This window comes from Marmota flaviventris, chromosome 14, assembly GCF_047511675.1.
Source record: "Marmota flaviventris isolate mMarFla1 chromosome 14, mMarFla1.hap1, whole genome shotgun sequence".
In the NCBI taxonomy this organism is placed as follows: domain Eukaryota; kingdom Metazoa; phylum Chordata; class Mammalia; order Rodentia; family Sciuridae; genus Marmota; species Marmota flaviventris.
Window position 1 is genome coordinate 6,862,832 of NC_092511.1, and position 25,155 is coordinate 6,887,986.

General features: G+C 52.7%; 2 long non-coding RNA genes across 4 annotated transcripts; both read right to left on the reverse strand.

The window, feature by feature from the left end:
* Positions 1–3,041: 3,041 nt before the first annotated feature.
* LOC139701768 (uncharacterized) lies at positions 3,042–19,238 on the reverse strand. Of its 3 annotated transcripts, XR_011704305.1 has the most exons (6): positions 19,031–19,238; positions 16,599–18,642; positions 11,750–11,899; positions 5,234–5,359; positions 4,859–5,017; positions 3,042–4,203 (listed from the first exon to the last, which is right to left on the reverse strand). It is a non-coding gene; the product is annotated as an uncharacterized lncRNA (long non-coding RNA). The 3 variants fall into 3 exon arrangements; XR_011704306.1 differs by having other exon boundaries at positions 3,042–5,017; positions 16,599–18,469; XR_011704304.1 differs by having other exon boundaries at positions 3,042–5,017.
* Positions 19,239–22,666: 3,428 nt separating this feature from the next.
* On the reverse strand, positions 22,667–24,796 carry LOC114094675 (uncharacterized). Its single transcript, XR_003583108.2, has 2 exons — positions 24,691–24,796; positions 22,667–24,307 (listed from the first exon to the last, which is right to left on the reverse strand). It is a non-coding gene; the product is annotated as an uncharacterized lncRNA (long non-coding RNA).
* Positions 24,797–25,155: the final 359 nt, after the last annotated feature.

A 25,155-nucleotide genomic window follows, 5' to 3' on the forward strand; every position in this document is an offset into this window, starting at 1 on the left:
GGGCTAAAGTTCTCCCTTGGCTCCTCCTCTGGCCAGTCAACACAGGGGAGCGCATGGCTCAGGAGGAGATAGGAACCTTGAAGGAGTTGTACTTTTGGTCTCGCTTCTTTAAAACCTTCAGAGAAAAGTGCCGTTTCTTCCGTTTTGGATTTTCTCTGGTCTGAGACTTCAAACTGGGGCCTGCTTTGGTAAGTGACCTGGCAGCTGCCCTTGTGTCCCTAGGATGCAGTAGGAAGGAGAGGATGGGGAGCCAGAGGGTACTGGCATTCAGATGCGCCCCCTTTGCATTTTGGCTTAAAGCTATCCATGTACTTCTTTTTCCCCCCAATAATAAGTGTGTGACTAAAGTACGTTATTAAAATTTTCTCAGGGGTTGTGGCTCAGTGGTAGAGCACTTGCCTAGCATGCCTGAGGCACTGGGTTCGATCCCTGGCACCACATAAATATTAAAACAAATAAAATAAAGCTATTGTGTCTGACTGTTGTAGGGACAAACGAGGCAAGGCACCGAAGATAGCAGGAAACAGTTTTATTTGGCTGCAGCCAGGTTCAGAGGGCACAGCTTTTGCTGAAATCAATCAATCCCCTGAACCCCGAGTTCAGGGAGTTTCAGTGTTTTATACCCAGCATGTAAGGGGAGAGGCTCAGAAGTTCACAGTCTGCAGAAGTTCACATAAAGCAGCTTTTTCTTTCACTGTTCTGGGCAAGTTAACTCTTCAAGGACAACACCTGAGATGGGGAGAGCTTCTTCTCCCCTTTCTTCCCTCCCCCTGCCAGCTGTTACCATGGAGCCCATTTGTAACTTATCTTAAAAATGTAGACATCTCTGTGAAGCCCCAGCTCAAGGCCAGAGGCCTTGTTTGCACAGTTCTACAAAGTACTATACTGGATACATTTGTGAAAACTAGTAAGGGGGTGTCCAGCACCTGGAGTGCTGGTGTCTTCTCGGCCAGTGGCCAAGTAAACAGGGTGACATGAAAATAGGAAATTTATCTACATTGGACTCTGCTGCAGAGACTCTTTTGCTGACAGTCCTAAAATCAGCCGTGGTGAAGAGGGCTTTTCTGTGCAGAAAGGGGGTGCCACTTCACGACTACAACTAAAAAAAAAAAAAAGTCAGACACCCGTCAGGATCCCCCAGCTCTGCATCCTCTGTGAGGAGGACAAGAGAGGAGTCCTGTGCTTCTGACAAACACTCCCGCCCCCCTTTCTGACCCTGCAGATCCAACCAGAATGATCCCCAGGGCCTCCTGCTGCCTGCATGGGGCTCACTGTCCTCTTCTTGGGAGTGTCACAGGAAGATCTGATACCACTTCAAACTATCAGGTCTCAGGCAGCCCTTGTGTGTGAGTGTGGAGTGACTCAGCCAGAGGGAACGGCAACGCAGTGGCACCCGCCCCCACCTCCTGGTCACCTGGACCCCCACATGGCTGACTCTCAGCACATCTCTTTTTACATTATGTAAATTCTCAGTCCATCTGTTGTTCAGATTGTAGGCACCATTGTATCTGAGATTCTTGTCACTACTGTGTGATCAATAAGATTCCTCTAAAGATGCAGCTTTTTGTAAAACATATCGCGTGGCTGGGGTTGTGGCTCAGCGGTAGAGCGCTCGCCTAGCACGTGGGAGGCACTGGGTTTCATCCTCAGAACCACATAAAAATAATAAAGGTATTGTGTCCATCTGCAACTAAAAAATACATAAAAAAAACATAACACACCGAGAGGGTGACTTTTATTCTAGGATCTTTGAAACAAGTATGTTTTTAATGTTTAATAAAGGTGTATGTAACAAAAGAAAATAGGGCAAAAATGTGCCTTTTGTAAAGAGAATTTACATTTATAAAAGGTGTCTCTCTCCCACCTTTTATAAAGTCTGATTATTTTATTTCACTTTAGCTGGGGATGGAGCCCAGGGCCTGGCCCAAGCTCAGCTTGAGCTCTCCCACCAAGGTGCACTGCTCCACAGCCCCAAGAGGTCTCTTAACAATGGAGAAGGCTCAGGTGTAAATCTGCAGAACAACTCTCGCTAAACAACCCTTGTTTACTGTTCTCTTCCTGGTTACCTTCCCATAATCCAGGCCGCCTTCCCTTTGGTTTAGCCTGAGGTGGTATATAAACCCAAATCTGCCCGCCCTTGCAGTTACTCATCTCGGGCACTCCCTGTGTACTCCGGAACATTCTTGTAAACTTCTGTTGTTTTCTCTGGTTAGTCCGTCTTTGCCCGTGTAGTTTGCAGGGCCGCAGGTAGGGAACCTAAGACAGGTAGAGGAAGAAGGTTCTTCCTGCCCTACAAAGTTGTTTTCACTGAAGTGCCCACAGGAAAAAGTAGAATCCAGGTTCTTCAGAGCAGCCCAGGCCAGCAACACCAAGACTGGTGGGCTGGTGGCCAGGAGAGCAGGATTGACGGGACCCCAGAGCAACTCACTGACACGAGGCACCTCCTCCCCACCACTGGGTGTGCAACTAGGGCTGAGGACCTCTGGTGACAGATGCCAGTTGTCACCAGGACTGGATACCTGTGACATCCCCGTGGGCCATCTGGTGAGGGCTTGAGAGTTGGCCTCCTGAGCACCCACAGCTGGCAAGGACATGCCAGGTCTCCTGAGCCATTCAGAGCCACCCACTCAGTGCCTGGCTTCATAAATAGAAAGTCTGACCAGTCACCTTCCGTTTTTTGGGACCGTCACCTTCCTCATACCCTTCCCCGCGTGGGAAACTGGCAGGCTCCCTGGCAGGCTCCCAGCGTGCCCTCTGGCCCTGTCACCAGCTGCGCTCGTTGTTTTATATGTAGCCTTGCTAGGCCCTGGGACTCAGCTAGGTTGGCGCCTCCCGTCTGACTGCTTGGCTATTAAAAGCAGGCGGGCACCCTCCCCAGGTGGGCTCTGCTGGCTGCTGGTCTGTCCTGTTTGCAGGGCTGAGACGAGCCCGGCAGGCCAGAGACTTCCAAAGGGGTTACAAACCAACAGAGCCTGGTTGTGTGGGAGCTCCTGGGAACCTTTCTTTGGACTTTTCTTTAGGTCTTGAAGTAGCTAGCGTCTGCAGGCCGTTCTAGCTCGCTCAGTGCATCTGGAGCAAAGAGGACTTAAGAGTAAGCCAGAGCCTGGGGAGGGAGACCCCAGAATGAAGAGTGGCATTCTTCCCTCATTTCTCAGGAGCTGCTGTCCCGGGTTTCCCAGGCCCATCTTGGATCTGTCACCGAAAGCCCCACATTGTGAAAACCTTTCCACTGCCCTAGCTCTATGACCTGGAGTGGGCGAGGGGCTCTGGGGGAGGGAGGGCTTGTCCTTAAAATATGCCCCCCCCCCCCACGCACAGAGCTTAAGTTTGGCTTCCTACACACAGTGCACTGCAACCTAACTCCGTGTGTGAATGCACCGTAGCAGAATTTCCCTCGGAGCTGTGTTAAAAGACAAGACTGCAGATCTAGTTTTGGTAGATCTTAGTTTACTTTACTTGAGATTCTAAAATCAGCAGCAGTCCAGTTCAGAAGTTCCCCCCCACCTCATGGGCAGGTTGTCCAGAGCCAGAGAAAAGGAAGTGATTCAAAGAAAAAAGGAAGTGCTTGAGGAGAGAGCCCTTGGTTACAGCCCGTGTGTCTTGTTTGAACCTGGTTTGAACAGTTGGCTGAAACCTGTAGCAACAGCCCCACAGCCAATCGTGGTGCCAAGAGCAACAGGCTCCGCCTCCCAGGAGCCTCTCCCCTGTCCCCAGGGGGAGACCCCTCCAGACACCCCTCCCACACACAAACCCTCCACCTTCCCGTCCCTGTCTCCAGGCCCCTCACGCAGAGTGGTGGGAACATGTCATTCCACAGGCAGGGCCTGTGCTCCCTCCACGCGTTTTCTTTTCAGAAGCGATTTCCCTGAGGCCCTTCCTGCCCTGCGCTGGCTTAAGTCAATAGGATGTTACATTCCTTGACAAGCAACCTGTACCCTTAGCGCTGTTTTCCAGGTGAGGAATGTAAGACTCCTTCCTCCTGGTCAGAACACAGACTGTCCTGGAAGGGGGCTCCTGTGGCTTTTACACACACCCAAGATTCCAAGACCCAGGAACCCAGGATCGTTAAAAGCAAAGCCCACCAACATGGAATCTATCCAAACAAGGGCCCATTAGAACCAGTCAGCACAGGTCACTTCGCATCTCATTTCAATCTCACTGTGATGGCAAACGCCACCCCACACCTGGGTTTCGCTTGGATACCTGTGGAAAAACCAGAGGCAGGAGGGACTTGAAAATCTACTGTCACTCAAAAGTTGAGAGGTAGTACCTGGGCAAAACCCTCTAGAAACTTCCCTAAGACTCCACAAAACTGGGGGACGTCAGGTCCCTCTCCTCTTTGAGACAAACCTCCTCTCCTTGAGGGGTCGTTCCTTTCTCTCTAACAGACCTTGCTGTACTTCTACTACATTTAACGTCTTGCCTGACATCTTCTCCTGCGGGAACACAAGTGCCAAGGGACACCGAGCTGTGGATTCCCAAGATCACCAAGCAACAACTCCACACGCCACCCAAGCTCCTGAACCATGAGGCATCTGGCTGGCCTGTGTCCACAGAGGGGGGCGTAGACCTTGGGAAGCCCCTGGGCAACACAGAAGTCCTTGTTACCCGTGGTGGGCCCTGACCACACCTGGATTACTAGGGAGGCTACTCATGGAGATCCCCTGGTAGGTGTGCTGACCTGACAAGACAATAACTCAGGGTGGGACTTGTCACTCCAGAAAGGAAAACAGGTCACTGATGTTGTGGGGCTTTGGCCACAATGTCGGACCCCACTCAGCGGGAGGGACTAGCGGTGAGTTCAGCCACATGGGCAGTGAGCCATCATTCGTGGATACACAAGGAAACCCCAACAAACCTGGGCTCCGAGGCTCAGGCAAACGTCCCTGCCTGGCACCACTCCACAGCGTCACACTTCAATTCAGAGAGGGTGGTGAGACCTCAGGGAATACGGCAGCTTCGCCTTGGAACCTCCCTGGTGTCACCTTCTTTGCCCAGTTCTGATTTGTGTCCTTTGCTATTAAAAAAAAAAAAAAAAAAAAGCAAAACTATGACCCTTAAGTCATGGCCCTTTCTTGAGTTCTGAGTCATTCTAGGGGACTGCTGGAAGTGAGGGGCATGTATGGGGACCCCTGAAGGTATAGCCAGTTAGCCTGAAGCAAGGGTGGCCTGGGATCCCTGAACGGGCATCTGTGTCTACGTGAGCTCCCTGTGTGGGGGACGGGCCTGTAACCTTGAGTTTGGCTGCTCCAGGTCGCTCCCCTTCTTGAGGACTCATCCTCTGTCCTGCTTCACAGTGACATTGACCCTCGCTGGCTTCGTGCCTTCTGCCTCCTCTCCCAGGGCATCCTCCTCCAGCCTGTAGTGAGAAAGGTCTCCTAAAACTCAAATGGGACCCACCCCCTCCCTTCTTCAGCCCCTCCTCAGCCATTTGCCCCTGAGTGACCTCAGAACTCCCCAGCCCCTCACACACAGACCGGCAACGTGGCCTCTCGCTGACCTCTCTTCCTCCTGACCCCAACTAGGGACCTTCCCTCTGGCTACACTGCTGTCCTGGTGGCTTCCTGAACCTGTGGGCATAACGTAGGTCTCAACTCCACTCTGACCTTCAGAATTTAGCCAGCAGTGTCACTTCCTCCTGGAAGTTTATCTATAGTGACCCTTTTCCCATGACTCATGACCCGTCTGGAGCCCCTGCCCTGCTGTCAGCACCCGTGGCCACCCCTTGATGTGATGAGCTGGGACAGGACTTTGGTGCCCTCTGGACGGATGGCCGAGCTGTGGGAGTCTCAAGGCCGAGGACTGGCTCACATCTGCCCTGTGGTTTCAGACGCTCTCGCATCAGCTCTGGAACCCAGTAAGCTCCCGGTGCATGTGTGTGGGATGAAGGACCGACAAGTCACTCCACCTCAGGGACTCTCCATACCTCTGTTTCTTAAGAAAGTAAGATTTACAAATATTTATCACTCAGATTGACAGCAGTCCCCATTTGGGCTATGGGTCAAGCTAGGCCCACGCACAGAACCCTGGGGAACTATCTCTCACCCACGTCTGTCCCTTCTTACTGTCCTGTGACATTTACGCATCACTTGTACTCAGATGAGAGGACTGACTGTGGATAGATGGATTATATATACTACTGATTTTAACTTAGGTAATTGTTTTAAAATGAAGTGGCTTTGAAACAATCCATCGGGGGCCTGGAGTTCACGGGTAGAGCACTTAACCTCACGTGTGCCAGTCCCAGGCATGGGTCCCACACCCCAAAAACAAAACAAAATGATCTGAGGAAAAAAAAAAATCCCCAAATTGAAAATAATCCTAATATCCAAGCCCATGTGAACAATAGGTATGTTTAAAAAAAACCCTTTAAATTAAAATATATATTTTTTTATCTTTACCGCCAGTTCCTGGCACAGTTCTATTAAAACCTTTGAACTCTTCTGGGTAATGGGTCTTTTGATGCCAGTGAATGAGTCATGGGGTAGAAGGGAACACCTAGACAGCTTCAGAGTGGGAGCTGGTCACCAGAAAGACTAAGCCATGATTAGGGGGTTGGAACTTTCAGCCCCTGCCCCCAACCTTCAGGGAGAGGAGAGGGGCTGGAGCTGGAGTTGATCCTCAGAGGCCAACGATTTCATCAACTGAGTCTCTGCTGAAGTCTCCATAAGAACCCTGAGGTTAGGGGCTTGCCAGTCTGTGAACACGTGCACGGGCCAGGAGAAGGCCACCTCCATCTCCATGGTGACAGACACTCCAGCTCTGGACCCTTCCAGACCCCGCCCCACACCTCCCATCTGGCTTTTCATGTGTCTCCTTTGTAATAACTTTGACCAGAAGCAGCCCCTTTCCTGAGTTCTGAGTCTTCTGGAGAGTTACCCTATCAAACCTGAAGGGTGGGTGTGAGTTCGTGAATTTATCGTCAGCTGGGCAGAAATGTGGGTGCCCTGGGGACCCCGTTGGTGGCTGGCATCTAAATTGGGAGAAGTCTCATAATTTGGGAGTCTGACCCAACTCCAGGCAGACAGCATCAGAACTGAATTCAATTGCTGATCATCAAGTTGGTGTTGGAGAACTGGTTGTTGGTGGGGAAACCCACCACACACTAGCTGACGGAGCTGGCAAACACAGGCAAGCACAACGGGGATCTCATCGGGTAGGACACGCCAGGCGTTTCCATCGCAAGGTGGGTTTGTATGTAGTGCAATTGCTACGAAGCAGCCTCCCTCTCTGCTCTGCGTCGGGGTAGCTCAAGACTGCAGGAGGCCACTTCCCTCAGCAGTACACTGGAACTAAGCACCCAGAACCCAGGACCAGCCTCAGCCCTGAGCGTGGTGTTTAAAGTGTCCTCAAACCAGTTCTTCTTTTCTTTTCTTTTTCTTTCTTTCTTTCTTTCTTTTAAGTAAATGAGGGGCAGCATTTATTTCATAGGTTTGTCCCCAGAGTTAGCACAATATTTGGACATAGGACATGTTCAATAATCATTGTCTCTGTGCCCTCACAATGACCCCTGATTGTCAAAAAACTTCATCCCAGGGACCCTCTGCCCTTTATTTTTTTATTTTATTTGTCAGAGCTGACAAGTAAAGGCCATCTCTCCACAGACGGAGAGAGGCCCTCTCCCCTGCTCCCTCTCGCACTCTCTTCTCCTCAACCCATTTCCATTTCTTGGGGTGGTGTATTACTCAGCTCTTTCTGCTGCTGTAACCCAGGGTCCTGACAAGAACAATTTTAGAGGAGGAGACTTTATTTGGCTCTCAGGGTTTCAGAGGTCTCAGTCCATAGGCGGCCGGCTCCATTCCTCGGGGCCCAAGATGAGGCAGAACGTCATGGTGGAGGAGTGTGGTGGAGGGAAGCAGCTGAGGACATGGCACTGGGAAGCAGAGGGAGACTAAGCTTCACTCACCAAGGACAAAATATATACCCCAAGGCCCCCCATGACTCCTCTAGCCACACCCCACCTGCCTACGATACCACCCAGGTGTCCATTTGACTGGATTAGTGCACTGGTTGGGTTGAGCGTCTCATGACCGATCATCATTTCACCTCTAAACGTTCTTGCATTGTCACACACAGGAGCTTTTGCAGGGGGACAGCTCATATCGAAACCATAACAGGTGGTGATCACTGATCACTGTCAATTCAGTTCTTGACAAAACTTTTTTTTTTTTTTTGTAGTGCTGGGAATCGTCTTGTGCATGGTGGGCAAGCACTGTACCCCAGCTCCACCCCAGCCCCAGGCTTTACGAACTCTCAACAACTTAGTGGAAAATGTTTAGGAACTCCTTTTGAGGGTTTTTTTTTTTTTCAACAACAAAAAGTGTCTAAGAGGCAGTATCAGTGGGCAAATGCTTATATGGAGTAAATAATGGAATACGAGATGGTAAGACACCAAAATGCACTCCTTTGTCAACAAATACTGCTGGAAATGCCCAGAAAATACTCACGAACATTTGGCTGTTCATTAGAAATTTTCAGTGGGAAGTTTGCTCGACTGGATAAAACTACAGATGCTGTTACTGTGTCCAAAAAGGTCAGGTATCAAGGTTGAAGTCCATGAAGAACTGCTTTTCTTATGAGCCACTAAGGAATGACAACCAGAGGAGTTCTTTCTCTTCTGTAAATGATCTCTTCAGGTAAAACAATGTGTTATTGAAAAACTCAAAGCTGCTGGAGCTACATTTGACTTGGAATTAAAAAAAAAAAAAAAGGAATTCAGGATTGGGCTACCAAGGTAGTTCAGACTGGGAGTTCACTACCTGCACCCCCAAAGCAGGGAAAGGATGAGCCGGAAGTGCAGCCCACAGGAAGTGGTTAGCTTGATTAAAAAGCAAACAACGCAACAAAAAACTGGACATTTAAACAGACAAGGATCTTTTCAATGTTTTGCCAGGAATGAAGAAAGTCTTTTGTTCCAGAAATTCAGTGGATCATGTGACAGACATTTAAAAGACCCATTGAGCTTAAACAAATAGACCTAGAACGAGTGTCCCAAATCTGCTGGCCCTTTGTCCACAGCAAGTGGTTCTTGGCACAGCTGTTGGCTCCCCAGCACATTCTTAAAAGCGTGAGCATAAACGTACGTACGTATGTGCGCACTTGTGTACACACACACACACACATACACGCACATTCTGACACTTCAGGAAAAAGTGACATGTTCATCATCCTAAGAAAGTAACTGCTTTATCTTATGCAATGGACCATTTTGAAAAACCTGTTAGGAAATGTTACATTGTTGCATGGGATTTTAAGGGAGTGAGCAGCTAATAATGTGTCAATTAAAAACTCTTTCATATCTTCACACTTTAAACAACAACAACAAATTTGGAACAGAGTCTCTAATCCAGAAATCATCCCAGCGAGAGAAGTGGTGGATTTTGAAGACATTATTAAAATTACTTTGCAAAAGTAGCAGGTTGACAGCACAAATAATGGAAAGTTATTCATCATATTTTGAAAACAAACAAAAATCTTTGCATAACTGGTGAATTTAAAAGAGAAAGATAATTTTCTGTGGGTGAACAAGAGAGTCCTCTGCCTTCTGGCTCCCATATTGGGCTGTGTATTCTTCAGCTACGATGCTCATCAAGTCCAAATATTAAAATAAGCAACTTACATACAAATATATAAATAAGCAACCTCAGCTCACTAAGCCTATTATTACAGCAGGATTATTTTAAAAAGAAGAATGAACCATACCCAATTGCATTATTTTCACCAACAAAATTTGATCATTGACATATTTGAGAGAAAAGCTTTTGTACCCATATTGAGAACAAAAATTAAAATCATTTCAAAATGTTGCTAACTGTATAGTAAGTCTGCCTAGTTCCATTTTTGTGCAAGTTTTATAAATGCATAATGGGTCAGAACAATAATGCATGAGTATAATTTACAAATAAAGTAACATGTTTGGCATAGTGGTGCAGACCCTGATCCCAGCTACTCTGGATGCTGAAGCCGAAGCTGAAAGTTGCAAATTCAAGTCCAGACTGGGCAACTTAGCGAGACCTGTCTCAAAATAAAAAATAAAAAAAGCTGGGGATGTGGCTCAGTGGTGGGATGCTTAACTAGTCTATGCGAAGCCTTAGGTTTAGTCCCCGCCAGGAAGGCAGCATATACACATATAAAAGTTGCTCTGAGGGCTGGGGATGTGGCTCAAGCGGTAGCGCGCTCGCCTGGCATGCGTACGGTCCGGGTTCGATCCTCAGCACCACATACAAACAAAGATGTTGTTTCGGCCGAAAACTAAAAAATAAATATTAAAAAAATTCTCTCTCTCTCTCTCTCTTTAAAAAATAAATAAATAAATAAAATAAAAGTTGCTCCGAGGACCTGGGGTTCTGGCTGGGTGGCGGAGTTGTTGCCTAGCATGTGCAAAGCCCTGTTTGATTCAAGCACCAAAAAAGCAAACTTTTTTAAAAAGTTGGTCCAAGACTTTTTCTGGCCAACAATCCCTCTCTCTTTACCCGTCCTTCGCAGAGCGACCTGGCCTCTCTCTCCTTAAGAGGCAGGCTTTTCCTTCCCTCTGAACTTGGATCAATAGAATGGGTGGCACTAACGCTCTGCGGTTTATGGGGTTCGTCTGTAAGAGTTATGCAGTTCCTGCCGTGATTGCTTGGGAAGCTCCTGTTTGGGGCCCGTCCACCGCGTTACTGATGTAGGGAGAAAAAGAGAGGTCCTCGTCTCCCATGCATCCCTGAGATTGCCAGACCAGAGTGAAACCATCTTGAACATCCCAGGCCTAGCTACCACCTGGCAGCAATGACACGGGAGACCCAAGCCACTTCCACATGGAGCTAAAGAACTCCTCAGCGGGGCCCCAGGTCCCTGGCCCACAGAACTGGGAGCAGAGGAGTTGGTGGCTGCTGGTGGCAGCCAGGGTCAGAGGTCTTGACCGCATAGCAATAGAAGGCTGAGGGGTGAAGTCCACACTCCACAGCATGTGGCATTTACTCCTTCAAAAGATGTCCGCTCCTTCCAGTCTTCTAAAAAGCTTTTATTTATTTAAGAAATGGTGGTAAAGTATACACAACAGAAAACCTGCCCTTTTACCCTTTCAGGTGAGGGCTAGGTGCCTTGGGTACTCAGCCATCCCACCACCGTATCCAGAACTTCCTCAGCCCAAACTGACACCCACTAAGCTCCCCCTCCACCCCCGCCGCCAGGCCCCAGGACCACCACTCCACCTTCCATCTTTATGACTCCCACTCCTGGGGACCGCGTGCCAGCGGCCTGGGGCGTTTCCTTTGTGTCTGGCTTAGTGGGCTTGGCCTGGTGTCCCCAAGGTGTGCTCATGTGGAGCAGGCGTCCGAATTCCCCTCCTTTTAAAGACCGAATCAATTCTATTTGTACTTCCCCAGCTTCCCTCCCTCTGGCCCCGTCACCACCTTTGCTGTTCCAGACAAACCCATCTGCTGTCCCCAACGCGCCTCCTACACGTCTGCCTCGGAGCCTCCACTTGCCTCTGGGCTGCTCCTCTGTTCGAAGCCTTCTCAAGCCCTGTTCATGCCTCAGAACTCGTCCGACCCCACCTTCCTGCAGGGAATAGTCCCCCCTCCTGGGCTCCCACACACTTACCAGGTGCACCCGCAAAACTCCCGCACCCCTGCCTGCCAGCCCATGCCAGCTCTGGGGGGGGGCCCTGGCATTGTTCCTCTTATGCCTCGAGGAGGTCAGTGCCAGGCCTGGCGCTCAGCAGATGCCTGGGAAGTAAACGCGAATGTAGGGAAACAGGGAAACTCACCTGCAGTGGCCCGGAGCTCCATCCACCCCGCAGCACACACTGTGCTGCCAGCCCTTCCGCCGGCTGCATCAGCTCCGAGTAGATGGCGAAGTCAAATTCCATCGGGGCCACTCTGGGGCTGCAGGACCTCGGTCAGCTTCGTTTTATTCCCTGAGGAATGGACAGATACCGTGGGATTCCGGGGTCGGCTGAGCGGTCGGCTGTGGGAGGCCAGGTAGGGAGCGATTCACAGACTGCAGCTTTGGAGTCGCATGGCACACATTGGGGTTATGGGACAGTTAATTTTATGTGTCAACTTGACTGAGCAAAGGGACACTCAGCTGGTAAAATACTAATTGTGGATGTGACTTTGAGGAGGTGTCCAGAAGAGGTGAGCATTTGAATCAGTAGACAGACTAGGGAAACCTCGGCTCCCGGGTGAGGGGGTCTCATCCCATCCACGAGAGCAGAGGAGAGCGAGGCAGAGGGAGGGCGAAGTCACTTTCTGCTTCAGTTGGGACGTCTGTCTTCTCCTGCCCTGTGACATCAGTGGTCCTGGGCCTGGGGTCTTCAGACTCAGACCAGGATGGACACCTCGGCTTTCCTGCCCTTGCACCTTACAGACAGCAGAACACGGGACGTCTCCATAATCACAGACTAATCACATCAGATCAATCTTTTTCTGTATTTTTCATATATTCTGTTTGTCCTGCTTCTCTGGGGAACCCTGGCACTGAAGGGAGGTCCCTAGATCTGTCACCTGGTGGAGGGCAGGCTGCCCCACCACCCTGTTTTGACATTTTCGCCCAAAGCCAGGTCCTTGTAACAATTGGAATTCCCAGTGTTTTTCTCACCAGGGACCCCTTTTCTGATAAACCACATGGTTGTAAACAAGTCCCATTCCCAGAGAAGGCAAAGGGCAGACGTCCCTTGCCCCTTTATTTTATTTTTTAATTCATTTTTAATATTTATTTTTTAGTTATAGGAGGACACAATGTCTTTATTTTATTTTACATGGTGCTGAGGATCGAACCCAGTGCCTCTCACATGCTAGGCGGGCGCTCTACCTCTGAGCCACAACCCCAGCCCGGGGTTTTATTTTTATTCATTCATTATTCATTTATCTATTTCCTTCCTCTCTTGCTCTCTCTTTTTATTTTTATTTTAATAATTATTTTTAGTTGTCAATGGATCTTTTGTTTTATTTATTTATTTCTGTGTGGCGCTGAGGTTAGAATCAGGGTCTCTCTAATGCAAAGCAAGTGCTCCACCACGGAGCCACAACCCCAGCCTCTCACTCTCTCTTTAATCTCCTTCCTTCCTTTTTTCTTTTTGGTGCTGGGGATTGAACCCAAGGATGCTCTACCATTGAGCTACATTCCAAGCCCTTTTTATTTCTTACTAAGTTGTCCAGGCTGGCCTCAAAGTTGTGGTCCTCCTGTCTCAGCCTCCCGCATTGCTGGGATTGCCAAGTATGTCCCTGCACCCAGCTCTTCTTTCTTTATCAGAATTTTGGTTTCTATTTAAGTGACAGAAGTAAGCAAATACATTTTGAAAAAACATAAACAATACAGATAACATAGCTTTTCCCGACCTTCTCTCCAGCAATACCTAAGAGGAAACCCAGGCCAGGGAGAAATTGTTGCTATAAGTAGAACAGGACACCACCCTCCCCTTGAAAATCCCACATAAGAGGGCCGCCCCTGGCTCCCGGAGTTACTGCCCTACCTGTTCCTGCCCCAGATTTTCCTCAGCAAGCGCCGGGTTCTGGCTGCTTTGCTTCCTTGCCCTGCCCTTTCTGGGCACTGGCAGCCTGACTCTCTGCGTCTATCAGAGGACCCTGTGCAAGGGTCACGGTCCCACAGCGGAAGGCTGCCTCCCCACCTGGGCTGCATCTGCCGGCTGACCCGGCCCTTCCTTCCTGGAAGCCCTTCCTCTCGGCGACTCTGACCCCACACGTGGCCTGGCTCGGACGCTCTGTTGACGTGCAAGGAGCTGCCCAGAGTGGCCTTTGGGGCGACTTCTCATCTCAAAGGTTTGACCTAAGAAGTGATATAATCCAGACCAAGATCAACAGAAATTGGGCCAAAATTGAGCATAGCCTCCCTCAAAAAGCCCTGTCTGGAATGTCAAAGAGGTTGTTTTCAGGAGAGACAAAGGCCAGGACTGTGAGACGGCAGGAACCAGGTGTTGTATAGAACTCCCCCGGGGCAGCAGGATTTTACAAGTTTAAATCAAATCAAATTGCTTACTATGTGCCACATCCCGAAAGGAGCACAAAGAAAAGTAAGGCAGTGTTTCCCTTTAAGGAAAATCACAGCTACACATTTCTGTCACTTGGATATATTAGCTATTAGATCTGTCATTCATAAGGTGGAAAAATCCAAAGTGGTGTCCTCTCACATCCGTGCACACTGAGCCAGGTGCCGTGGCTCACATCTGTAACGCCAGCTACTTGGGAGACCAAGGCCAGGACCATCTCAAGTTCAAGTTCAGTGTGGGCAACTTAGCAAGAACTTGTCTCAAAATAAAAAATACAAAAGGCTGCGGATGTAGCTGAATGGTAGAGTACCCAGTACCAAAGTGAGGGGTTGGGCTCCTCCTGCCTTAAGTGCCTTCTCCTTGGCCCAACATGGCTGCTGGAACTTGGGCCATTACATTGACATTCCAGCCGCTGGAGAGGAGAAAGGGGACTGGAAGGCACATTCTCTCCTGAAAGGAACATGACTCCCAGAAGTGGCACACGTTACTTCTGCTGTGTCTCCTCGTCCATAACAGAGAGACTTGGTTGCATCCCACTGGAGGGGCATGTGCTTAGGTGTGGGGTGTGTGTTGGAGAAGGGAGGGAGAGGCATGGGGCATGACAAGCACTGAGAAGTGGCACTTGGGGCACGGCACTACACTTGCTGGAGCCATGGCTGTGTGGAGGCAGCTGGCATGGGAGAGGCTGGGCCCTGAGACGGGTCCCAGGCTGCTTGTCCCCACTCCCGTCTTCAGACGGACTCATCCAGGGTACTGGTTCCGGCCTGTCTGGACAGTGGCGGTCCTCGACCTCCACCCATAATAATTACACGCAGCAGCCTCAGGTCCGTTCTGCGTCAGGCTGAACGGAGGGTGACGGCGACAGATTCTCCATTAGTGCATTAGAGGGTGACAGTTGGCAGGTAGGTCCTGCACCCACGGGGAGCACCCAAGCCCTGCTGCCGCTTGAGGGAGGGGCGAGCTGTGCGCAGGGGCAGGTGCCTAGAGGAGCACCCTCAGGCCCCAGTTCCCTTGGGGCTCACCTCGTGCACATTGCTGCAGGCAGTGGGGCCCCTGCAGCCCTGAGTGATGTGCACTTTGTCCTCGTGGACCCCACAGCTCCCCAGGTTCTCCTGCCTCGATGGGGGGCCAGGCTGCAGAGAGAGGCTCCGGGAAGGGGGACCTGGGGCCACTCCTGGCCCTGCAGGGCAGGCCACGTTCCGGGCGTGGCTACACCTCTGGGGGCGCGGGCAGCCCGCCCCACTTGCGGCTTTTTCCATATTCGCCCTGAACTTTCCTTCAAACAATGAAGAGGAAATGCTCTCAACCCAGATGGCCAGGATACACGTGTCCGCGGCTATTCGCGGGGAGGGAGCTGCCGTGCCAGGGCTGCTGCCCCGGGAAGGAAGCCCGACCCACGAGATCCAGGAAGCAATAATCCAGCACCCGCAGCCCTGGCTGCAGGCCGGTCACCTTCAGGCCACGACAGGCTGGGCGGCCTCCCTCCGCAAGCCCCGGGGTTGCCCTTCTCCATCAGACAAGCCCCACGGAGCTGGTCTGGGGTCCAGGGGTCAGGCTCTACGGCATGGGTGTCCCTGACCATGCGTGGGCTCCCTCACTCCCTGACCTGGGCGGCTCTGGATCCCCCTTGCGGGACCCTCCCTTGCCACCCTGACTGACAGGACCAGGCTCGATGGGCTTCACAGAATTGCTCCTTCCACCACCCCAAATAGGGACACGAAATGCTACGGAGACCGGGAATTTGTCACTGTGGAGACCCCCTGGCCCAGATCAGGGATGGGCAGAGTAGAAATCCCCAGCTCTGGGGTCCCAAGCTCTCCCTGAACAAACTAAGTGGCTGTCACGAGGGTCACCAGGTGTGCGGGAACGCGGCACTCACACTGGGTGGCCTAGACCACAGGATGGCGTTGGCTCCTGGCTCTGGAAGCCAGGCAGCCAGGAAGGGTGGGCTGGCTCCCGGGGCTGCGAGGGCAAACCTGTCCCAGGCCCGTCCCAGCGTGGGGCGTTTTGCTGGCATCTTGGACACCCTTGGCGTGTCGCCTGACCCTGGTCTCCACCCTCGTGTTCACATGGGCTCTCCCTGTGGGTGTGTCTGTGTCCTCAGTTTCCCTTTTAATGAGGACATAAGTCATATTACTTTGTCACCCACACCCTAATGACCAGATTTTAATTGGATTACCTCTGTAAAGACCCCATCTCCAAGTAAAGTCACACCCGGAAGGACTGGGGGTTAGAACTCCAACATACAGCCAGGCGCCGTGGCCACGCCTATGACCCCAGTCCTCGGGTGGCTGAGGCAGGAGGATCTCGAGTTAAAGCCAGCCTCAGCAATTGAGTGAGGTGCTAAGCAACTCAGCAAAACCCTGTCTCTAAATAAAATATAAAAAGAGCTGGGGATGTGGCTCAGTGGTTTAGCACCCCTGGGTTTAATTCCTGGTACCATACAAATTCTGGGGGAACACAATTCAGCTCTGTCACATGTGGGAGTCCCATGTAGTAACTGGGACATACTTTTAATAAAAAGTAATTTATTGTTTGTCTGAAATTCAGGCTCAACTGGGCATCTGTATTTTTTTAAACCGGCAGCCCTGCTTTGAGCAACACCCACCTGTGAAAACAGCGATTCCCAACACAACAGCGGAGATGGCTTTTGCTTTATGAAGTGATTAATCATAGGATGTCCTTAAGTAGCAAATTCCTCCAGAGGCATCAAAGCAGCAGAGTAAGGACCAGGCCACACTGCTGGAGCGGAAAGCCCACGTGTGTTCTAAATTTAGGACGGCAGTTGAGGGTCAGTTTACAGGGGATGAGCTCCAGCATTCCCCGCTGCTCCTGGGCTCACAGTCAGGGATGAGCTGCTGCCCCAAGCCCAGCCAGTGCTTTCTGGGGGATAGGCCCGTCTTGCCGGCCACTGCCCTCTTTCAGTGTTGGTGTCCCCCTCTCTTGAGTCTCTGTGGCCGGGTTGTGTGCACCCAAGTCCCTCCTCGTTACCCCACTGCAGGGTGGCAGCTTCCAGGTCCTGAGTTTCAGAGTCAGGGGCATTTGACATCCTAGAGTCAGAGCAAGAAGGAATCTGAGTCTGGCAGAAGCCACTGCAGGGTGACAGGGAGAGGCCATGGGTGGCAGAGACAGGCAAGCGTGGTGGGAGGTGCAGGCAGGAAGGGCGGCCGCTGGAGAGAGCTCATGTCCCCTCCCTCTTGAAGACAGAGGCTGAGGACCCAGACCCACAGGACACGAGGTTGACAGTCCAGAAGGCAAGGCGGCACGTGCCCACTGCAGGCCTGGTGCCCACTCTGTCCCTGCAGGCCTGGCTGGCCTCCCCCACACCCAGTGGTTCCACATCAGGAAGGCAGAGCTGGCCGGCCGGGGCTCTGCTGACGATAGAGCTTGTCTGTGAGAGGCCTAGGACATGTCCATGGAGACAGGTTCAGTCTTCTTCGACTCCAGAAACCACTGTGGCCCACATCCCACTGGGAATAATGGCAAGCAGGTGACTCAGAGAGATAGCATCAGCTGTGGTTAGAATTCGCCCACAGCTGGGGGATTAGCTGTGGTGTCTAATGGGCCTTCTGCAGTGGGACTTGGCAGCAATTAGACCAGGGCCAATTAGCAGGACCACGCAGAAGCTTATGGGAGAACAGGGTCCTGGCACCTGCACCTGGAGCCGGGCCATCTCAGCTGTCCTGCTCTGCACTTGGGCTGACCAGGGAGACAGACTGCGTTCCTGCCACGCAGCCACGGAGGCCTGTGTGACCTGTGCGCTGGGCCAGCGGCCACATTTCACTCCAGGAGCAGGGCCAGCATGGCTGTGTCACCCTCTCACAGATGTCTCACTCTCTCCCCCGCCACGCTCCTGCGAGTCACCCCACCCAGGAAGAGCTTAAATCCCAACAATGACAACCAAGGTCAAAATCCCTGGAACTCAACTCTGGTGGCAAAGACCCATTCAGTGAGAAATTGGGATGTTTGTGCACTTGGGAGTTGGGCGTGACTGGCGTGGGTAAACCTGGGGTGTCCTCCAGATACACCACATGTGTGTGCGAATGCTCCTGTGGACGCTGCCCCCTTTCACATCATCTGGCGTCCACACTCATTGCTTCCTTGAGTGAAGTAACTCACAGAGACAAAACCTCGCAGACAAAATTCCTGCTCCTAGAGGTGACGGGTGTAGATAGTGATGGTGTAGATGATGTAGGTGATGGTGAGCATTCAGGAAGGGGCCGACTCAGGTGGGCAGCAGCAGGCAGTAGGGGGCTGGGGGTGCTCACCAGGGTGGTGTGGGGGCAGGAGCCTGATGCAGGAACACCGGATCGGAGCGAGGTCTCCAGAGAGGTGGGACGGTGGCTTCCCTTCCTCTGCAGGCTGCTGAACCACCACACAAGCCCACGGATTCAGCACTCAAGGGTTCTCAAGCCACAGAGAAAAGCCTGAGGAGCCTAGTCCAATGATGAGGGTGTCCAGGGTCTTCCAGAATGTTCCCTTGGGAATGAAGGAAGAGGGGGGGCTCTTCAGAGGCTGGCTTTGATGTTTTTGTTTCGAGGCTGCACAGATGGCCTCGTGTTGTTCAGACACACCGCAGCCAGCCTCACGCAGCACAGCACAGGGCGTCGGTTCCTGCCCAGGGGAAGCTGAAGGTTCTCGGGAGAAGGCGGCTGGCAACCAACAAAGCGCATGTCAGAAAGGCAGCTCCAGAAGTCCCAGCAGCAAGGCTCTGCAGCAGGGGCCCCAGCACCCCGCTCTTAGCCACTGCCTGCACGTCCTAAGCCAGGGAAATGCCTCCTGCCACCAGGCCCTGGGTCAGGGCACCCCCTGGAGACTGCCTGATGAGCAAGTAGGTCCTGGAGGACTCAGCCCATCCTCCTTAGGGACCAAGGAGACAATTCCCCACAGGGGCCTCTGTCAACGTGGGACAGCGGCTCTGAGCACTGGGGCAGGCAGCTGTCCTCAGTGTCCATTGGGAGTCAAGTTCAATGACTCATGGCTCAGAGTCAGAGCCCAGGGCCAGCCACACCCGGACCATCTTATCCCAGACGTACTTACCACAGTGGGCGGAGGAACTCCGGCTTCTCAGACGTTGCTGGGACGAGGAAGGCAAGCCCCCCAGGCTGGCTGGAGTGCTGCTCCAACGAGGACCACATTCCCACACTCTTGGTGGGGCCCGGAGCCCCTACAAGAATGTCAGCTTCGCATTACGCTTGTCACTGAAGCCCCCGGCAAAGTGAGGAGCGAGAGGACTGGAAATACTGTGGCCTGAAGAAAGAGCCTTTTGTTTCTCTCACATAATGGTCTGGAAGGAAGCAGCCAGAGCTGTGGGGTGGCTCCAGGAAGCTGCTTGGGGACCCACATTCTTTCGACCCGTGGTTCTTCCCTGTCCTACAGAGATGTCCCAGTCTGCAGGGCTGAAACGGCATCACTCCGTTTTGGTGGAGATCTCAGAGGGGAGGAAGAGGGAGAGTGCCCAAGTCATCGCCCGTCAATCCAGTTACATGGTCTCTGTCACATCATATTGGCACTAGAGTTAGTCAACTTTTCGTCACTGTGACCAAAGTGCCCAAGAGGAACAATTAGAGGAGGAAAAGTTTATTTTGGCTCACAGTTTCAGAGGTTCAGTCCACGCTGGGCCGACTCCATTGCTCTGGGCCTGGCGGGAGGCAGAAGGTCAGGGTGGAAGGGCTGGGGGGAGCTGCTCTGCTCACGGCAGCCAGGGCCATGGGGTGGGGGGTCAGGAAGGGGCTGCAGGACAGATGCTCCTTCCAGTGACCCCTTCCTCCACTCACCTCCCACTGCCTAGTCCCTGCCCTGTCAGTCCATTCAAACTAGGAGGGACTGGCTAATGTCACAGTCCGTCCATTCACCTCTGAATATTCCTGCATTAACACAGGAGACTTGGGGGACACCTCAAAGCCGCTCCACAGGCAGCCTGGGCCATGTTGTGTGCCAAGCTAAAACAGGGGGTTCTTACATCCATGGAATAAGGAGAGAAAGGGCTCTGGACAGTTAGCTGTCTCACCCCAGGTGGAGACCCCGACCACTGGCCTGGTCCCCAGCCCACCTCGGGCCCTAACTCCAGTGACAACCAGACAAGTAGCCGCTGAGCTTCCACTTTTGCAGAATGAATGCTGGCATCTGCCTCCAGTCCCCGGGGGTTCCACACTGCCAGGGCTGGAATATTCTAGGCTCTCCGTAGTGTCGAGGAGAGCTACCAAGCCTGGTGTTTACCCTCATGGCCTCCCACACGGTCTGGTCAGGCCAGGAGAACTAAGGTGGGTGCACGCGGCGCTCCAGAGACCACCAAGGCCGCGCCAGTGCCCTCACCTGTCGACACGACGACCTGTTCACCAGGTTGTTCCTCTCTTCAGAGACACAGAAAGGGCTCCACAGGATTGTGCCACTGCCCCACGGTGGAGAGCTCATCTGACTCCTGTCCCATGCCCCGTCCCACGCCTCCCCCCGCCCACCGCCTGCTGCCCCCTAAGCCCAAACCCAAATCTGAGGTGAGGCAGCACATCGTGGAGGAAGGACAAGGCGAGGAAAGCTGTTCTGATCGCCGCAGCCAGGAGCGGAGAGAAACGGGAGGGTCCTCATGCACAAAGGGAGCCTTTCTGGCACCTCAGGCCCAGCACCGTCTGGTAACATTACCAGGAAGACCCCTGAGCAGACTTTCCTCGGCTGGTGTGAAGGGTGGCAGGGTCCCAGCCCAGGGCTCTGCTAGTCTGAGCGCACACGCAGTTGCCTTTGGCAATCCTGGGAGCCCTTCGCTGGAGACTCTGAAGGAGGCTGGCTCTCCAGGAGGCCCTGGCCCTGTAGGCTCACCTGTCCCTGAAGATACCTCCAGATGGTGCTTTGCAGAGATCAGCCTTTCCAGAGATGTGAGACCCATGGCTGGAGTCTCCCACCTGTCTGGCCTCTGACTTTATTCTCCGCATTCCAACTAGTCTTCCAGATGCCCTTCCTGGAGCATGGAGTGGCCAAGACCCGGTTCCAGCCCACTCCCAGCATGTGAATTTCCGCTCCCAGGTATATGTGCATGGACAGGTACAAACCAAATAGCAGAATAGGAGATGAAGGTCCTGAATATATAAATAACTCCTAGAACTCAACAGTGACAACAATTTAAAAATTTTTAAACGGACAAAGGACTTGAAGAGACATTTGTTTAAAGAGGATAAACAAGTGGTCAGTACACACATGAAAATATGGCCATGCTCATTAGGGAAACGTAAACCAAAACCACCAGGAGAAAGCACCTCAGACCCGCCAGGATGCTACCGTCAAAACAATAAAGATATTAGTGATAATTAATAAAAACAGAACAAGAGGTGGTTGGGTGCGGTTAGAACCCAGGTGTCACTGGTGGGAATGTAAGTGGTGCAGCCACTGTGGCCAAGGGTTCAGCTGTTCCCCAAAATTCTAGCCCAGGCTGCTACGCAGGTAAACCTTGAGGACAAGGTCAGGAGAAATTAGCCAGATGATAAAGGACCCAGCTGTGCAGCGGCACTTCCTGATGTGCTTACACCAGGCAAACTCAGGGGTGGCGGGGGTGGGGGGTGGGGGGTGGGGTGGCGGCTGCCACACTGGGAGGAGGGAATAGGAAATCAGTGTTGAATGGGTGCAGTTCCAGCTGGGAAGATGGAAACGCTTTGTGGTAGACGGTGGTGACAGAGGCACAACACTATGAATGTTCCATGCTCATTGACAGATTGCACTTAAAAATGGCTAAAATAACAGCGACACCCTCGGCCCCCCAGGAAGGGACAGGCTATTTTTCTTGTCACATGAGTGGCTTTTCACTAAGCGCATGCAGGGTAACATGAAGGGCTGGGCATGCGGCTGGCCCGCCAGGCGCTGGAGCAGGAATCAGAGACGCAGCCCGGCTCCCCCGCGCCTGCGGTCTCCCCAAGGCTGGCTTCACGCATGGAAACCACATTAGTGTAGGGAGGAAAACTCGGGATGAGTCATCTGCAGGATGTGGGAGTCCAGGCAGGACTTCCAAACTTGGCAGCCTGGGAGGAAATGATCTGATATTTTAGCCTCCCCTGTCACCTAGGTGCTGCTCAGCGGGGACGACTCTGCTTCCTATCTTAAGACGTTTCCAAAAGCCATGCTCCTGAGCACCTCCACAAATGCACGTCCAGGAAGGACAGGCTGCCCCGGGCCCGGGCCCACGGCCTCAAGTGCTCTCACAGGAAGCAGGCGCGTGATCTCGGAGCTGCGATCGGGCGCTGACCTCATGATGAACAGCAGTCAAAACAGGAGGCCGGGAGGCCACGGGGGTCACCCACAGCGCTGGCTCAGGCTGGGTGTCTCTCCATGGCAGCCCTCTCACCCGGACTCCCGGAACCACAGCCACAGCCCAGCCTCCCCACTTTCAGCCCGTCGACCCTTCTCGCTACCCAATTCTCTCTTGTCCCCTTTTTTTAGTGGCATTTCCAAGGCCACAGATGCCACAGAGCTGACTGACCAGGGACCTGGCAGGAAGGATGAGGACCATTTACAGATGGGACACTCGATTCTTCTGTCCTGAAATGTCCACTCATCTCCTTTGTCCCCCCTGGGGCTGGGAAGGCCAGCTGGGCCCTCCCTCTGGGGTCCCTGGGTGTGCACATTTGGGGTCCAGGCCTGAGTCGTGCTGAGAACAAGCTGTGGGCTTCCTGTCCCACAACAAACATCTCACTGTTTGCCTATGCATGTCTTTATTTTTTTAAGTGGACTTTAATTTGCTCCAACAGTTTAAGATTTACAGACAGATTGAGATGATGGCACAGTTTCCGTGTGCACTTCACACCCAGCTTCCCCCGTTTCAACATCCCACCTTGATATGGAACATTCGTTACCATTAATAAGCCGGTATTGGTGCTGTACATTAAGTCTATAGTTTGCTCCGATTTCCTTAGGTTTTACCCAAAGTTCTTTTTCTGTCCCAAGGTCCCCTGCAGGGTACCCCATCCCACCAAGTCTTCTTAGGCTCCACAAGGCTGTGGTGGTCTCTTGTGTCCTTTCTCTGGAAGCTTCTTAAGGGTGACGTAGTCTCCCACCCTCTGCCCTTGCATCTCCTCATAGTGTCTAGCTGGACTTTCCTGTGACATACCTCGACTTTCAATGTTGACAACTCAATCAGACAAAAGGGACAGCTCCTGGGCTGAGTTACCCAGGTCTGTGGACAGGCTTTGTCCAGAGGGAGGACACAATGAGGCCAGGAGCTATCCTGATCTAATTCAGCGCAACCCGGGGGAGCTGGAGGAAGAAACTCCCAGCCACCTGGTTTCTACAGTAGCAGGACCTTGCCACTCACGTGTGGAGCCTGCTCCCTGACATAGGGCCTGGGACCTCGTTGGAAGCAGTCTCCACTGTGGTAGCATCTCGTCACAGTTTGATGACTGTCCTTGTGGACAGAATCCACTAGAACACATTCCTGCTGTCCTCACAGCTACGGTTAAGCTGGGTCTGCCCTGGACCAAAGCATTGGCGAGGCTGGGCAGAGCGGCAGGTGAGCACCCAGCCAGAGAACACCCGTGCCAGCACCACCAGGCCCTTCACCCACTTCATCTCATCCAGTGCCCCTGAACCGTTTGAAGGTAGAACAATGACGTCCACTTGACAAAGAAACCAGAGATGGTAACGTTGGCACGTTTCAGATACTCTCAGAGGCAAATGGCTTCAGGGCTGTTCATCTCACCTGAGCTGTGTGGTGTCTGGGCCTCCGTGGTCACCAGGCTTCCAGGAGCCTGAGGTGGGGACCCTGGTGGTGGGCAGAGGTCTGTGGGCCACAGGGTTTCTGTGGCTGCTGGGAACCAGACTGGAGCCCTCTCCCACACGTTTGGAGACATTCACCAAGACCTGCAGGGCCACTGGGGCTGGGACTCAGGACCTCCTGGTCCTGCTAGGGCAGGAGTGACTAATTTGAGGCGAGATGGGAGGGCTGGCCCATGTTCTCAAGCAGCGCCACGTGCCTGCCCCCTGTCCCCAGCAGCAGCTGCCTTCCCTGAGCAGCTTCCCTCCACTACATGAAAGGTGATGACCCTGTTTGCTAGGCCAAGCCCGAGGGAAAATAAATATTCTCCAGCAGAAATGTCTTAAATGACTCCTCAAAGCTTCTCCTGGTCCCTCTCATGGGTGAAGAGAAGCCCCCAGGTCTGGAATAACGCACCATTAGTGGGAGCTGCCCCTCAGCAGGCCTGCCAGCAGGCGCCGTAATTAACCAGGAGGAGGGGTGGAGGCGGCTCCCAGCTCGCTGTGCCCAGGGCTGGTGGCGGGCAGGCCGGCCGGGGCGCGTGTCGCGCTTGTGCCTGTGTGTCTCACGCTGAGGTTTCTTCTCATCTGCGAAGAAGTCCCTGGCGTGAGACCCCAGTCCCTTGTCGCCCGTCCAGCTCTCCTTCCAGCTCAGCTCCTCTTGATGAGGTGGCCCAAATCCCTTTGGTCCCCAGCTGCCACTGCGAGGCCCAATATGCGAGGACTTCTGGTTGGCCTCACTGCCTTCAAATTCTGGCTCTGCTTCCCACCATGCAGATCTTCACCCCTCGGCCCTGGGCTTCTTTGGCATACCCCCATCATAGGTGGGCGTCAGGGCCCATGAAACCAGATTTGAGCTTAGCACCCAGCTGACTCGCCCTGTTATCCTGGACCTTCCCCTCAGTCCTCCAGCACCCTCCCCTTGAGTTAATGGTGCAAAGCCTGAGTCTCCTAAGTCTGCTCCAACCCACCTTCTCAAACGGATACAGAGGGGCAACTCCTCATGGCTGCCACTGAAGGTGGCCGGAGGGCTCCCTTGCTGGGAACGGCTACAGCAGCTTCCTCTCCACCTGGATTTTCCCCGACTTCCTTGTGCTCATGATTCCATGAATACCACTAAATGTGGGTGCTCATGCTCCTCCTTCTGCTGGGGTGCCTGTGAGCACTGTCACAGTGACTGGGCAGGGATGTCAGCCCTAAGTACTGAGACAGGCACTCACCCAGCACCACTGGGCCCAGGGCATCTGCCACCTGGTGGCAGGACAACAGGACCCATGGATCAAGGTTTGTGAAGGAGCCATGGACCTTGGGCGGGGCTCTGAGTCCTACCTGTGAAACGAGGATAACAAGGTTCACCAGACTTGGATGCCTTGTGTGGGGGTCCTGTTGTTGACGTTATCTGTGGGGTAGGGACTATTATCACTCCCATCCTACGG